General features: G+C 43.1%; 2 long non-coding RNA genes across 3 annotated transcripts; one reads left to right on the top strand and one right to left on the bottom strand.

The window, feature by feature from the left end:
- Window positions 1-2,856: 2,856 nt before the first annotated feature.
- Window positions 2,857-5,117, bottom strand: LOC103473606 (uncharacterized). 2 transcript variants are annotated; one of them, XR_535050.1, is made up of 3 exons: window positions 5,057-5,117; window positions 4,083-4,808; window positions 2,857-3,042 (listed from the first exon to the last, which is right to left on the bottom strand). It is a non-coding gene; the product is annotated as an uncharacterized LOC103473606 (long non-coding RNA). The 2 variants fall into 2 exon arrangements; XR_535051.1 differs by having other exon boundaries at window positions 5,053-5,106.
- Window positions 5,118-8,406: 3,289 nt separating this feature from the next.
- On the top strand, window positions 8,407-9,841 carry LOC103473613 (uncharacterized). The gene is made up of 3 exons (XR_535052.2): window positions 8,407-8,746; window positions 8,819-8,920; window positions 9,569-9,841. It is a non-coding gene; the product is annotated as an uncharacterized LOC103473613 (long non-coding RNA).
- Window positions 9,842-15,227: the final 5,386 nt, after the last annotated feature.

The raw sequence follows: 15,227 nt of genomic DNA, 5'->3' as shown, positions 1-15,227 counted from the left end.
CAAAACTTTCAGGATTCATTTCCTTTAGGATGAAATAAATCCTGAAGTAAAAACATATCACAGCCCTTATGCCAAATGTAAATATGTGAGCCTTAAATAAAGGTTTTCTAGACATTTCTGAGATAATAGCCTACAGGATAAATGCAAACACATTAAATAAATTACAATAAAACACAACTCTACTGTTATTAACATTGTAATAGTCACTTTCCTGTCACTTAGCTACATTTCTAAGCTAGCTTTAGCTGTTTTTAAGCTAAACCTATCCACATTATAGGTTTATGGGATGGTGGTATTTGTTGTGTTTGTAATTTTGTTTCAAGATAGTCAACATTTGTTTTGATATTAAGCTGTATTAAGCTAGTAATTAGCTACATACATACATAGCTGTGTTTTTGATGCGTTTGGCTAACATTTTAACTAAATTTCTTGTAGTTTTTTTTATGATTTTATAATCATTTACTTATGGATATGTGAAAATGTTCTCACATGATTATTTGCTGCGATATTTGCAGCTATAATTAGACCAGGTTTAACTTAAACATCCACAGAAAGGAGCTAACAAACTAAACTGTTCTGGAAATCAACAGATTATTTTCAGACTAGAAAACAATGACGATGAATGTTTTAATTCCAGTTAAAGCAAAGTCTGTAAACCCTTTCTATTAGCTCCTTTCACTTTATCACCACAAAAAGAGGAAAATCCATATTCTACATTTTGTCTGTGCTGCAGCCGTACTAGATAGCAGTAGAGTTAGCAAGCTAAAGACGCTACCAGTTGTTGCGTCTTTCTACCTTATAGGTTTATGGGATGATGGTATTCGTTGTGTTTGTAATTTTTTGTAATTTTGTTTCAAGATAGTCAACATATTGATGTAAGCATGGTATGTTTCTTTAGGACTACCTCCTGATTTTTGACAAATGAAACTCCAGCTATGATTATAGTTCCTCGTTTTAGATGTAATAGTTGATATTCACATGTTTTAATTCATATACCCTAGCAAAAAAACTAAAACAAAAGAAGTATCCATATAGAAATTGCTGATTTGGAAGTGATGTTGAACTGTGAACTATAAAAGTGAGTTAGCTAGTGCTAGCTAGCATACAATTATTGCTTACAACAGACTGAAGAAAKGCAACGTGTTATTTCTCAGTCTGTGTTTTTCTTTTCTGTAATCAAGCAGCTCATGTTGTAGTAGACAGTTTGAAGTTGAATTTTATGAAAAATAATCATATGTCTAGCACTTCAACTGAAATTGAATGATTTTATTGTAACAAATTTCAAATGGAATTAGGAATTAACATTTTAGGAATCAAACAGGCATATTTTATTTATTATATAAATTAAGTCACATGAACCACACATGAAAAAACAACTTTTCAAGCAGCGTTTCATGAGTGAACTGGTGTCATTTTACCTGAGTTAAATCAGAGGGGTAATGTTCCGAGGAGGAAAGAGAAACAGTTGAAAGGAAGAAGGTAAACCTCGAATAGTTTAGGTCTTAATCTGGTTGGCTTGTTCAGAGGAGTTGGGCAATAATCCAAAGAGCACCAGCAAGTAAAGCTGTGAAGGGTCAAAAATCAAAAACTGACAGTTTTCCAGTTGCCTAGTCAAAGTATTGCCTCAGTATTCCTGATGGTTGAAAACCCTCCAGTGTGGTTGACTTAAAATAATCCTATAAAGAAGAAAGAGTCTAAGTTTTCCACTGTGATGTTGAAGAATTATCACCAGTTCGTGGCTCCATTGCCTTCAACCAACAAGTTGTTTAARKGGGGTGATTATTTCCCTGATGGTTATGAGGAGATTATTTTTCTCTTTTCTCATCATTTATTTGCCTTTTTCTCTCTATTCAGATTATGCTTGTCTGATATTCAGATATTACTGACGATGATCAGTGGTGTTGCCATGTTTCCTGCATTCGTAAATAATCCATCTCTGCGGTCTTTCATAGAAATCTGTCTTCTCTGAGTCTAATTGGTGATTGAGATCTGATTTCTCTAACCTCCACAGACCGCAGCTTGGTGTCGGTGTGTGTTCTCGGTGATGTATTCGGTGACTGCGGCGTGGCGCGGCTCGGTGTACGTCTGCACGCGCGGCGCATGTACCCGACACGGAATCAGGAACCGAACGTGTCGCTGAGTAAACAACGCTAATTAAGAGAGACAGACAGATTGCCTCTTTGACCCCTGTCCCGTATCCTTGTTTGTTTGTTTTTATTCTTCATGCTAATTATATTTAATCCCTTTTCTGTCGCCGTGGACTCTGACCAGCGCCGGGTGTCTGCCACAGCCAATCAGAAGCAGCTATGCTGCTTTCAGGAGGGAAGCAGGGCGATGGACTGGAGAGCCGGTCTCAGATTATGTGTGTGTGTATGCATGTGTGTGTAGGGGCAGTGGAGCATCACGTTGGGTGGGGCCCCTGACTGCCATTGTCTTGCAGCGCAGAAGTTAGCTGTGGGCCCCTCGGCCCCCCAATTGTTCTGCAGCCACTGAGGGAGAATGGAGCTGTCCACGTGCTAACACATCCACACGCTAAGGCTCCTTACACACACACGCAGACACACGCACACACACACGCACACACACACTTTTCATGTCCTGTCTGTGACATGGGGTGTGGGTTCATTAATGGCTAATTAAAACAGGACTATTAATGAACGGCCAGCAGCAGACACCATACACCAACTTAGAGGAGATGAATTAACACATCCATAATGTGTCATCCAGCCAGCTGCAGCCTCTATGTGTGTGCGTGTGTGTTTGCGTGGGTGTGTGCGTGTGTGTGCAGCAGCTGCTTCCCATCCAGATTGAATATATTACGCACACAAGTACAAAACCGGCATTATTGACAACACAACATTTCAACATGTTTTATTGTGACAGGAAGTGATGCATCACAATAAGAGGTCATCCCAAAGGACAAACACAACACTCCATCCCCATGGCGATGCAAGGTGGTGGCAGCATCCTGCTGTGGGCGGGGGTTGTCTTTAGCAGGTAGAAGGAAGATGGTGGGCATATCGATCGAGAAAAGGTCATGGTCTAGTCAAAGTAGAGAGTAAAAATATGGTTTATGATCACAGACACATTTATTAAAATTTTCATCAGCAAATCCTGCAAAAACTAAAACATTCAGTGTGAGGTGATGATCTAAAATCGGCACAGTAAATGTGTTAGCTATTGGATGGATGGTTGACTTTTCTGTTGCAGCAATTGGTTTTTGGCACTAAATGTCATAACGAGTGAAGAGTGGAAGGTATTTGCAGATGATTTGTATTGTGAATCAATCGCAGAAATGACTTTCAAAACTCCTGGGTATGGATGCGCAACGCGGCGTAAAATTAATATCACAATATATATTGCTAACAATAAATATCACATATATTTGCGTAAAGCTTACAAAAGAAACAAAAGAAAATACATCTTAATTGAGTGGAATACATATATTTGCGCCGGCAACCAGGAAAAGGAATTACACACCTGTGGGTTTGTCCCCGTGGCTCACAGGGGTCAGCTGGGGTCAACCATGCTGCCCACTGAGCCCCGTCACCAGAGCTGGACACTTGCTAGTTACATTTACTCAATTACATTTACTTATGTAACTTTTTTTAATTAAAAAAAAAAAGAAAAACATTTTACTACACTGTACTTTTTATTTTTACATGAGTAATTTCATTATGAAGTATTTCTGCTCTTGAGCTAAATTTCTGGATTTTCTTCCCACTGAATGAAAAAAAAACTTATTTTAACCAAAAACTCAGCAGACAGACTCACACCGGCAGTTTTTGTTAAAGTTTTATAAGTTTCTATTGAAAGAAACTGATTTGAAAAATCAAAAAATGCCTGATTTTTTTTTTTTTTGTCATTTTGATCGTTAAAATACCCAAATTTTCACTTGATTTTATAATTTGGTCCATCTGATGATGTCCTTTTTAAATATTAAATTATTGATAACCTGATCAGTTACTCAGTACGTGAGTAGGCTTTTTACCAAATACTTTTTTAAAATTCTTTCTTCAGTAATTACTTAGATGGCTACTTTTTACTTGAGTGAAAATATTTTAAAGTAGTGTTACTCTTACCTGAGAACAATTTCTGGCCACTGTACCCACCTCTGCCCATCACCTGGTCGTAGTTCGGTTTGTTCTGGCTGTGTGTTTGCTGGTAATGAGAGAGAAGAGCGCCGGCTTTCTGCCTGATTGTTTGTTAAGCAGAAATGCAAATGTGGGAGCTGGAAGTGGGAGAGCTGGCTCCTTCCTCTGTGGTGGAAATGAGGTTTCCAGTTGAAAGAGTGAAGCTCCTGACTGCTCCACTCGCAGAGGCTGGCAGGAGGCGGCGCTTCCCGCGTGCGGAGCTGTCGTGTCGCGCCGTTCAAGAGCAACTCCTGCGCCCCTTTGTGAGTTTTCGACGGGAGAGAGAAAGAGTTTGCTTTTTTTTTTTTTTTTCGGGGCTCAGCAGATTTAGAGGACACGCGGGGCGGCTGAGAAACCCTGCTGCCGACTGCATCCAGCTCACCGTTTGTGCTCTGACAGGGAGTTTCTCTGCCGGGAACGCAGGCTGCCACTTTTGCACAAAAACAGGAGAAGTGATGCACGAGGGGGAGGTGGCACTCTGAGGTCAGGGATGGGAGACAAGGTGGAAAACAAGGGGAGGTGTAAAGAGTTGCTGGAAACATGAGGGGAAGCTGTATAACCATTAGCCAGCAAGGCAACCGGCATCAGGAGGTTTTGGAGGCGATTCGGCTGCCTTCACGGTCCATAAACTTCCATCCACTCAACCAAAGAAAAGCCATTTCCTGTCCTGGGGCTCTAGAGAGAGAAAGACGTGGAAAATCTGGATAAATACCAAATTAAAACCTTCATAAATCACAAGCAAATTAACCAGAATACATTAAGAGATCAGATATTTTTGATAACAGCGGTGATGAACAGCCGTCTGGTGTGACCGATCAGTCAACCTTTCAAACCGGTTGATAATCTACCAAACATTCAACAAATCAACTAGAGGAACAATTAGTTCATTTTGTTTAACCAGATCAGATCAATAACCAACCTACACACTACAGCTGGTGTGGCTGTAAGCCAACCAGCCAGGCCTAAATCAGCTCCATAACCAACCAATCAACATGAAGGCCCATTTACCGAGTGACAACAAGGCAGACATAAACCAGCTAACCATTCAATGAATCAATAAACCAATCAAACAACCAATCAACCGACTGGCAGGAGAACCTCAACATTTAAGGCCTCAGAGACATCGTCCAGTTATTCAGTMAAATTGATAATAATTGCTAAATTGTTGGTCTTGTTGATTTCTTGACTGGTTAGGTGATTTTTTTTTTTAGCAAGTTGGCTGGATAGCTGCTTGGTGCATTGACTGGTTGGATAGTTATTTGAGATAACCGGTTCATTGGTTAGATATCTATTTGTTAATTGACTAGTTTATTAGTTGGATGGTGGCTTAGCTTCCTGATTGGTTGGTGCGCTGGTTGCTGGTCTTTTTCTTTACTGGTTATTTAACTGTAATTAAATTAAAGGAAATCAATAGAAATATTTTCTACTGTCCCACATTGGGGACATTCAGGAGCCTCGTCTAGATAAGCATGAAAACGTCCAAAGCGCATCCTGCTTTATAGATACCAAGACTTGGTTATTCATTAATGAAACATTTCCAAAATTCATTCTGTCGTATCACAAAACATAATTGACCTCTTTACATCTCTAACCTTAGAAAATCTGGAAAAATACACATTGAAGGAGACACATTACATAAATGCAACAGGGCATTTTCTCAAACCATAACTTTGATCGGATAAGAACTTTAGGGTTTATGATTCTGTATTTATTAATTTATTTAAATGCCAAAATATGTGGATTTTGCTGCTTTTAAACCATCCAACACGTTGGGAAATCTTTAAAGCTCTCGCTCCGTAAAAACTGGTTGTTTGGCTCAAAACCTTCATATAATTACGTTTCGTTTTAATCGGTTAATCCTGATTTAATTCACAAAGCATTTCAGTGTCGACTCCTTTCATGGTGACAACAAACTGGATTCCAGCAGATGCTAACAGATTGATGTGACTTGTAGTTGATCAGAGAGGCTGATAGGCTGGTCAGGCTCTGTTCCTGGCTGCTAATTGGTCAGGCTATGTTGATGAGGCTCCACCCAGCAGTATTAGTTGACTAGCTGCTCTTCGGAGGTCAGAGGTCACGCTGTGCACCTATGCTCTCGTCAGTAATCTCCCCTCCCTCGCCGTGCGGCCTGTCCTTCATATTAAATCACACTTGACACACCTGGAGCACCGCGGCAACCTCATCCATATTTTATTCCCGTGCTGCTTTTTTTTTTTTTTTTTTTTTAATACTGCAGCAATTTTTTTTTTTTAAAGGGACGGCAAACTGATATATTTATTAACTGACCCGCGCCGTGGAAGTGTTGGGTGAGGCGGGGGGAGAGAAATAATCAGGTTTGTTCAGGAAATAAAATGGAAAGGAGATGTGACAAGTTTATGAAGTAAGCAGAACGGTCCTTCATTACTACCCCAAGACCCCTTGGGCGCTTTGGGTTGTGGAGCTCGGCAACTGCTGCCGCCGCCGAGTGAGTTGTCAGGGAGAATCTTTCCTCTGCTTTAACTCAAGCCCTTAAAGGCCTATTATTTTTGAAGAGGCCCGCCGCCGAACCTGGTTTACTGTCATAACTCAGGAAGAGGAGGCCCTTTCCTTCCCGGTGGCAGGAGGGAAATGTTTATGCAGGAGCTAAATAATTCAATGGAGTGCTTTAGCAAGCCGGGGCCACGCTGTCACTCACCTGTTCTTGGGCTTTTTTTTTTTTTTTGTTTTCGGTTGCTTCTCTACTTAACCAGCAGTGAGGATGAGTGCAGTTTGCCCTTTTTTAAGCACAATTTAGCAGAATGAAGCCCTTTAAACATTTGTGGAGAGGCAGGGTTAAGTGGGGGAAAAACGGGGAAAAAAAGAAAAAAAAACACTCGTGTGGCGCGTATTTGGCGCAAAAGGTTGCTCAATTATCGTCTGCTCACTTCGTCTCACCTGGAGTACTTTCACCGTTTTTATTCAATCAAATCTAGATATCTGGTCTCGCCGCTTTACATATCTCAGCCGTGTCTGTTTACTGGTAAAATGTTCGACAACCTTAACACGCGAGAGATTTTCACTCTCAAAAAGGTCATGCGGATAAGTGAGTCGTCCACATCGTCGGGGTTTTTACCCCGGCATTCCTTCGTCTATCACCGGAGATTTTCTTTCCATTCTACCCACGACTGCCCTTTTCTGTCCCTTTCCTAAATCCCCAATTAATTTCCTTCCGCTTCTTTGTGCATCTCTGTAGGGGAATAGTATCAAGTCAAAAATCCATACCGATTCATTAAAGATTGTCTCTTTACTTTTTTCAGTTTATCACAGAGACACACTTGGACAGAAACAGAAAACGTTCTATGCTGTTTAATGCTAGTTTCTGTTTGTTCTACGACTCAGTTACTCTTTACAGACGTGTAAAAATCGTCATATGGAGTAAACGGTTCTTATAATATCAGTTGAGTTCAGATTTCACATCCTGAAACCTCCAGCAGCCTGACTCCTCTGTGCCATGGCGTCCCTCAGGGTTTTGTGCTCAGTCTTTCGACCTTTATTCTCCATATTCAGCTTTGTGGCCTCGTCCTTCATCATCTGCTCCATTCCTGCTGCTTTGTTTGCAACATCTAGTTTTACAGGACCTTGTTTTGACTTTTTGTCAAACTCAAGCTAAATTTAAGATTGTTTAAGATGGTTTGTAAACTTGCAGCCTGCAGCAAATTCTTGATTCAGCCACTGGATCTGCTGCTGGATGAATTTCCTGCTGCATTAACAGGGCAAGTTGTTTAGGTTCTCACTTTGTTAGTCGATTGGTTCATTTGCTTCTTGCTTGATTGGCTGTTTAACTAGTTGATTTGCTAGATGTTGCATTAGACGGATGAATGGTTGGTTGATTGATCAATTAATCAAGCAGGTTGGTTGACTATTTGATAAAATAGTTTGGTTAATTAGCTGACTCCAGTGGTTAAATGAAAAGGTTTGTTGGTTGATTGGTTTTGTTCATTGCTTGTTGGTTGAATGCCTCAATAGTTGATAAATGTTGTTACATCGGGACGGATGTTTGAATAGACGGATGATTAATTGGTTAATTAGTTTCAACGGTTGGTTGGTTGGTTGGTTGGTTTATCAGTTCTGTTGTCATGGAGTTCATCTTTCAGATATGAATGCGGCTGATAGAATATGAACTCTTTGATACCACTGACACTTTTATTATTTTACCTAATGGTTGCCCTGGAGACGATGTAAATAAAGTGGAATATAAATGTAATCAGGTATTGGTGGCAATGAGAAAGTTAATCTTCGACTTCTTCCGCTTTTGGTGTTTTTTGGGTTAGCAAGAAAACTGAAGGTGTGCATTACTGCCACCTACTGGTATGGATGTTAGATGAGACATAGATGATCACCTGATCACTTTGAGACAATACAACTAACTTAAGTTGGTAATTAAAACATAATACTATGTCTCATAGCCAGTAACAGTGACATTTTCTCTTTTTTTTTGAGTGTGAGAAAGATTCTGAGGCAAATGATTATTCTTAAAATTGCCAATTATAAGTATCTAATCTGCCTGGACTGAACCTGAACACGGCAGGTTTCTGTGGCGGCTCTGAGTGTCCAACCAGAAACTAACGTCTGTATTTGGTGGATGTGATRGGAAGGTAAACCTTTCCTTTCTTCATCATGCTGTATTTAACATTTTACACCTCTAGCTGCGTTGTATCTGAGTGCAGATGACGTCTGAGAGGCGTTGCATTAAACTACTGGAAGGTGATCTCTGCCATATAAACTCGACCTGCTCTAACTTGGCTCCGGACAACGCTTGGCCTTCCATGGTGAATATAGTTATATATTTTTGTTCTCTCACTTATGCGGACTGTCGGAAACAAACCACGGGCCACTGCTCTGCTGACCCGCAGCCTCTAGCTCCATCCTCTCACACCACAGGCCCTGACCCAGACTGAAGGGATCATTCAGCCAATCACCCAGTAGTGCTGCGGGCCGGTTCCCTGCTGCAGAGCAAAATATTTAACTTGATGGCTCCATCAGCGAGCGAATGTGGAGGAAAGTGTGAATTTTTTTTTCTTTTTTTTTTTTTTTATACCAAAGAGGAAAATCAAAGTAGAATGAAGATACGTGTACGAAATGAAATAATCCGAAGCTTTTATCCTCTAATGTAAAATGACATACGTTAAATATAAAGGAGATTCTCATTTTTATCTGCATTTTGTATGTTTTGTGCATTTTCTGCCTCAGTTTTTAGGAAATCTAATCTGCTCTGCCTGCTGAATTCTGTACCAGTTCAAATGTTTGACAAGCTTTCAATAAAGAGGCAGGAGGTTCTGCAGATTGTTCCCACAACGTGTCATTTAACGTAAACAAGTGAATACATGTAGAAATTAGATTAGAATTAGCATTTTGTTCAGAAGTTTGCTTTAGGACGAAGCTGAATCTGCTCTTGTTGTTTTTCATTTCCCATGCAGACCTGCAGTTTGACACGTGTGCTAAAGAAATCCTCCATAACTGCAGCTGACGGCCGAGCTGTCAGTGACGGAGTGTCGGGACCAACCCAGAGCTGCGATGGATCTGTTCTGCCACAATCCTCAATCAGCTGCCATTGATTAATTGGATTAACCCAAAATGATCCTAATGACTGATCAATTTCCATTAGACGTCCTTAAATACATCTTAATGAGATTGGAGGAGAGTCAACAGTTGTGTGTTGAAACTCATTTGCAACCCTGCGTCTATCACGCCTTCACGTTGATTCGAGTCCTCATGTCTGTAGACGACATTTCGGGGCTGTGAGAGTAGAGATGAGCCGTCCAAACCAGTTGGCACTGTGTGAAAAAAGTTATCAACCCCCAACAACTGGCTGTTGTCTGTTAACTTTGACTARGTCTCTTCTGAACCGAAGGTCATGTGACCAWGGTGTGGTCCAAAGGTGACAGCACCCTCTTAGCTGTGGCCTCCAGACTCTGGAGCTCTCTGCCCTTTAGGTTTATTGGTAAAAAGAAGAACCACTCAGGATTCTTCAGTCCTTAGAGTTGCTGCTATGGCATGCTAAATGTGGAAAAAGTGTACCGAGAAGTACTGCTTTCCCTTTATGTGCGTCTTTAACATCACTTCTACGCATTTTACTTCGGTACCACGAAGCAGAGATCCCAGGAAGTACCCAGCTCCCCCTCCTCTCCTTTTTCCTCCCTTGTTTTGTCTGCTGCCGTCTCCTTGCCAGCTCCTCTGAGATCCCACTGTTGTTGTTCTAAACAAGCAGCAGGGGGTTGTGGGTAGAGGCCTGCGCTCACGCTGGGGGTGTGAGTCACCGAAAGAAGGGAGGACGTGTCTCTCTTCCTTCCTTTCTTTTTCTCCCTGTGAACTCGGGGTCACCCCCTCAGCGGAGGAGACTCTGCAGGTCGGCTGACTCACGCGCCGACATAGGAGACATGCAAACGAGTTTCGTTTCGTTTGCACATTGCACCAGTGCGTTGGAGCAGGAACACTGGAACGTGGCAGACCCATCCAGCAGAGAACCATAAAGCACAATAAAAGCAAACCTGCACATAAATCTGAAACCCCTAGAAGCAGCGGAGCGTAGGAAACCCTTTGCTCTCCAGAGAACAAAATCATATGGCATAACCCATAAACATGTAAACAAACACCCACGCAGGCAGCATTATAAATAGCGACACACTGAATGCATATGTTCACATGTGCCGAAAGTGTGTTTTGAATACACTCTGGATGTCTGCCAGCAACTAGAAATCATAAGTTTTATTGGCGAGGAAAGACGTGCGCTGATGGAAGCAGCAGGCAGGTAGCATGAAGGAGGGGCTGAGGGGGGAACTGCTGTAGGTATTCACAACTCGTGGATTGAGATATATGGCTGTATCAAAGCTTTCTGTGTACAAGCCGAGAGGAAATGCGCAGCAGATCCCCCGTTGTACGCAGCTGTATGGTCCACATCTCTGGCGGAATACTTAGCCCAGGGATTATGGGGCCTCCTGCATTTGCATAACTCCATTAAGACATCTTAGGCTCCTTTTCTGTCTCTATCTGACGCGCTCACGCAGAGACACCTGTGTAGGGAGAAGCCATAAAGATGCTCCCCCCGTGAAAAGGCGAATTACATTTTCCTTTTTACATTGTGGAAGACGTAATCCACGGCGGAGCGCCAAAAGCGTGGCGTCGAGGCGAAGTGGTGAAGAAATGAACATCTACTGCGGAGCTCCCAGGTTCACATCCGACTGAAGTTCAAGATGAACTGAAGAATGTCGGACTTTATTTTTTATTTCAGGTCATGGCTGTTTTTAAACCCAGTTCGATCGTCTTCATTTAGATCAATCTGAGTGCTGGTGGTCCAGGAGATGTGCTTGCATCTTAAACTGTGCAGAGCGTTTTAACGGCGTATGATGGGAGAGGAGTATTTCAGTGCAGCAGCTAGATGAACTCCCTGGTTCTAGAATGGATGAGCTATAATTAGCTTGACAGCATCAACGCCTCCCTGGGTCAGCCTCGTTTTCTTCCTCTAAGACAATAAGATCAGTCGTCCTGGGCTCTCCGGCTATAGATAGGCCGACTGTGTGTGGTGCTAAGGAGAGCGATGACCCAGAGGTCGCCTCCCTTTTCTAGTGTCTTTATACCACCGGCCCCCGCAGTGTCCCCCTCCTCCCTGCCACTCTCTCTTCCCCTTTCCCTCTTTCTCTTCTTCAGTGGCGTGAATCATGAAAGCGAACCCTGTGAAGTCGATGGGCCTTTTTCCTCTGTGGCGCCGTTTTCTTTTTTTTTCTCTCTCTCTCGCGGAGAGAAACGGAGAGATGAGGTATTGATTTGAGAGCCTCTGGGAGGAGAACAATAGGTCCCTCACTGAAGCCACTCTGTAGCACAAACACCTTCCCTGAAGCCTCTCAGCGCCAGAGCAGGACCTGGGAGGAAGAGAAAAAGCAACTCTGCTCTCTGTTGCTCCGTCTTCCTCCACTTGCAGCTGCTTGTTGATAGCCTGCAGCGGAGGAGAAGAAGAGAAGGCCAGACCTTAGCGCTCGTCTGGTCCCTGCAGATCAGCTAGCTGGATAGACCAGAACCCAGAACCCTGGGTCATGGGTTCAAATCCGCCTGAAGGTACTCTGAACTTTCTGGGCATGTAAAGCCAACCTGCTCCACCCTGCCCTCTCCCCTCCCCGCCACCCACCCACCCACATGCAGCTTGAAGACGGTCCCGRGTCGATGGCTTGCCAGCGCGTTGGATAACAGCTTCCAGATTGGACTGATTGATGACCGCAGAAGGTCTACAATGATGTCATTGCCAAAACTGCATGAGATCATTAACAGAAGACAGCAGAAAACGCCTCATCCATCTTGTTAGTTTATGAGCCTGTTGTCCACGGAATGCACCGGACATAAAGAGACAAAATAATTATGAGCTGTCACAGTCCAGAAGGGGAAACGACAATTCATTTTCTCCTTTCGGTTTTTATAATCACTCTAAGCATAAAATTGTTCAAAAACTAAACTATACAAAGGCTATTTATTATTCATCAGCATCATTAATTCTAAGAAAAAAAAAACATTTTTTATGGTGGTGTACAATTCACACAAGCGATATGTTATGCAGTAATTTTCATTATAAACAAACCGATGCTACCTCAAGAGACCCCTGCTCGTCTAATCCTCTCCGCCGGGCTGAGGTCGCGGCGGCCATCTTTACCACCTCTCCTACACACACCCGGGCCAGCCCAGACATGGAGCGGGGCCACCGGCCCCGACTCACGCTGATCATTTCATTATGCAGAGCGGCCGAAAGACTCGAGGCCGCCGAACGAGTTGCCCTCGAATATTAAAACATATCGATTTGCTTTTGAAGAGATCCTAATGAATCCAAAGATCAGAGTTGAATTTTATATTTTATTGACTGAATATTTATTTCCAGAAAAGTTTAGCTTTATCGTAGCACTGATAAACGGCAATGCATATTAAGGAAGGATACAAAACGTCCAAACTGTCTTCAACAAAGTTCCTGGTGCTTACCTCTGGTTGTGTTGTTTGCTTGAAGGTGATGGATGACCTGCAGCAATTCATATCACAGAGGCTCCTATGTATGTTGTCGACGATGCACTGGACAGGAAATGAGAAAGGTTCTTCACCGACGGCAAGCTGCAACCGAAAATATGATATCCAACTTTTCAGTGCTTTCTCTCGCTTTGACGCGTTGGGCATTCCTGGAGGAGAGATGATGGATGTTTCATAAGAAGACATGAAGCTGTGACCGCTGAGGCCTTCAGACAGAGATGCTTCATTGGGTCTTAACACTTTGCCTTTGTCTGACTTTTAATATTTAACAATTTGGTAAAGCAGTTTGACTTTACTGCAAGAGGGTTAGGGTAATATCGTTCCGTATCGGTAAAGCCATACGCCGTCACTGGTAAGGTGGTTAGGGTTAGCTATCAAGCACCTCTTTGAACTCGACAGCAAAGGAAACGTGTAAGAAAATGGAAAGATTATACAAGTAGATGATGGAAGGAGAGGTTTTGGCCCTAAAAATCAAAATTCTCTGTGTAGTCATTCTTTGTATTGAACTTCTTCAAGATCAGGTCCTGATTGTAAACCCCAACATGACTGGAAACTGTACAGTTAAGGATTTTGTTTCTGGATGGATGGTTGTGTGCATATATATGAAGATGAATGCAAATTTTCTATTTTGTTGATTGACTGCCTTTTATTATTTTTAGTTTCTTCTGTCCTCTTTCAATGTGTCAGAATGAAAATTTAAGACAATGTTCCGTACAAACTGACAACAAAGTAAGTATTTGTTCCTGTTTCTCCCCAGAGATTCTCTCTCTCTCTGGGAGATTCCAAGGTGTTGAGAAGCCAGAGGGGACGAACCTTCTCCCAAAACCTCCAAAAGGATCCAGATCAGACGCCCAAACCACCTTCGTGTGCTTCTGCTGAGGTTGAGATGCTGTTACTCTACTCCAACCACCAGAAAGCATTGAAAACTACTGACCAAGATGACTTTGAGAGATTACAAGAAAGCCCAGGAGCAACATGCAAAGAAATGAAGGGATTACTTGAGGTTTAGGCATCACAAAATAATATTTGTTGGTTTAATTCTAATTCCTTTCCATACTCTACCAGGGAACCTAGAGGCTATTGAAGGGACCCTGTGGGTGATTTTCCACTCTGTGAAGAATTAATATACCCACTACAACCCAACCTCACTTTGCTTTCTCTCCTTCTCTGTCACCGGCCTTTCTTTCTCTTCATTGCCACTCGCTTGAGGCTACATCCCAGCGCCGAGGCACGAGGGGAATTCTAAACGTTCAGGATGAGTTGTTTGTCTTACTTTGGGGAGTCAGCGGCAGCTGGAGACAAGAAGAAAGGGTGTCTGAAAGCGGAAAGCTTCTCTCCTGCCTCCCGTCATGCAAAGCCCAGAGTGGGTGGTAGAGTTGCGGGGGGTGGGGGATTCGGTGGGGCAACGGTGAGGCAGAGTCGGGGCGGTTGGGTTWTTAATTTCCACTATGCAGCATCATGCAGCTGGTGGCTCCAAAGCGTGGTTTGGCGGTAATGAAAATGGTCCAAGTGGAGGATTAATGGCTCGTGAAGACGGAGCGTTTAGACGAGACGACCGCCTCAATCCGGACAGCGGTGACTAATCGCAACGGATGCACGCATTAGCACACGTGTAGCCGCCGAGCTACACCTTCCCGTGTTACATCACCCCTCGCTTTCTGCTTTCTGCCGTGCGGTGTCTCATCTTGGTGTGAATTGTGGCAAGGTCAGAGGTCAAGGCGTGCTGAGAATCATCTTGATTTATGCCCCCTGAGCTCAGCTACGGCCGTGCAGCATGTTGGGGCCAAATGGGGTGAGGTACCCCTTAGCTCTGCCCCCCTTTTTTTTCTCTCACTAATGGCGCTGACAGGCCCACCGCATCATCAAGCTGGACAAATGGGCTTTCCACCGGCCAGCCATTTTTCCTTCTCTGACGCTGAAGGTGCATCATATATCTCTAAAACCACCCAATAAGGCGGTGGGGAACAGGTTTTTAAAAGAAATCGATTCAGATGCTTTACAGCGGGCGCGTGTGTGTTTGGGGTTGACGTTGTGGCAGACGTGGCTTCAGCTGTCATGGCTTCAGCGCCGGGGGAGTAA

Source organism: Poecilia reticulata, linkage group LG2, assembly GCF_000633615.1.
Source record: "Poecilia reticulata strain Guanapo linkage group LG2, Guppy_female_1.0+MT, whole genome shotgun sequence".
Classification (NCBI taxonomy): Eukaryota; Metazoa; Chordata; class Actinopteri; order Cyprinodontiformes; family Poeciliidae; genus Poecilia; species Poecilia reticulata.
The sequence above is the reverse complement of the archived record's forward strand: the minus strand, read 5'-3'. Positions and strand labels throughout refer to the sequence as shown.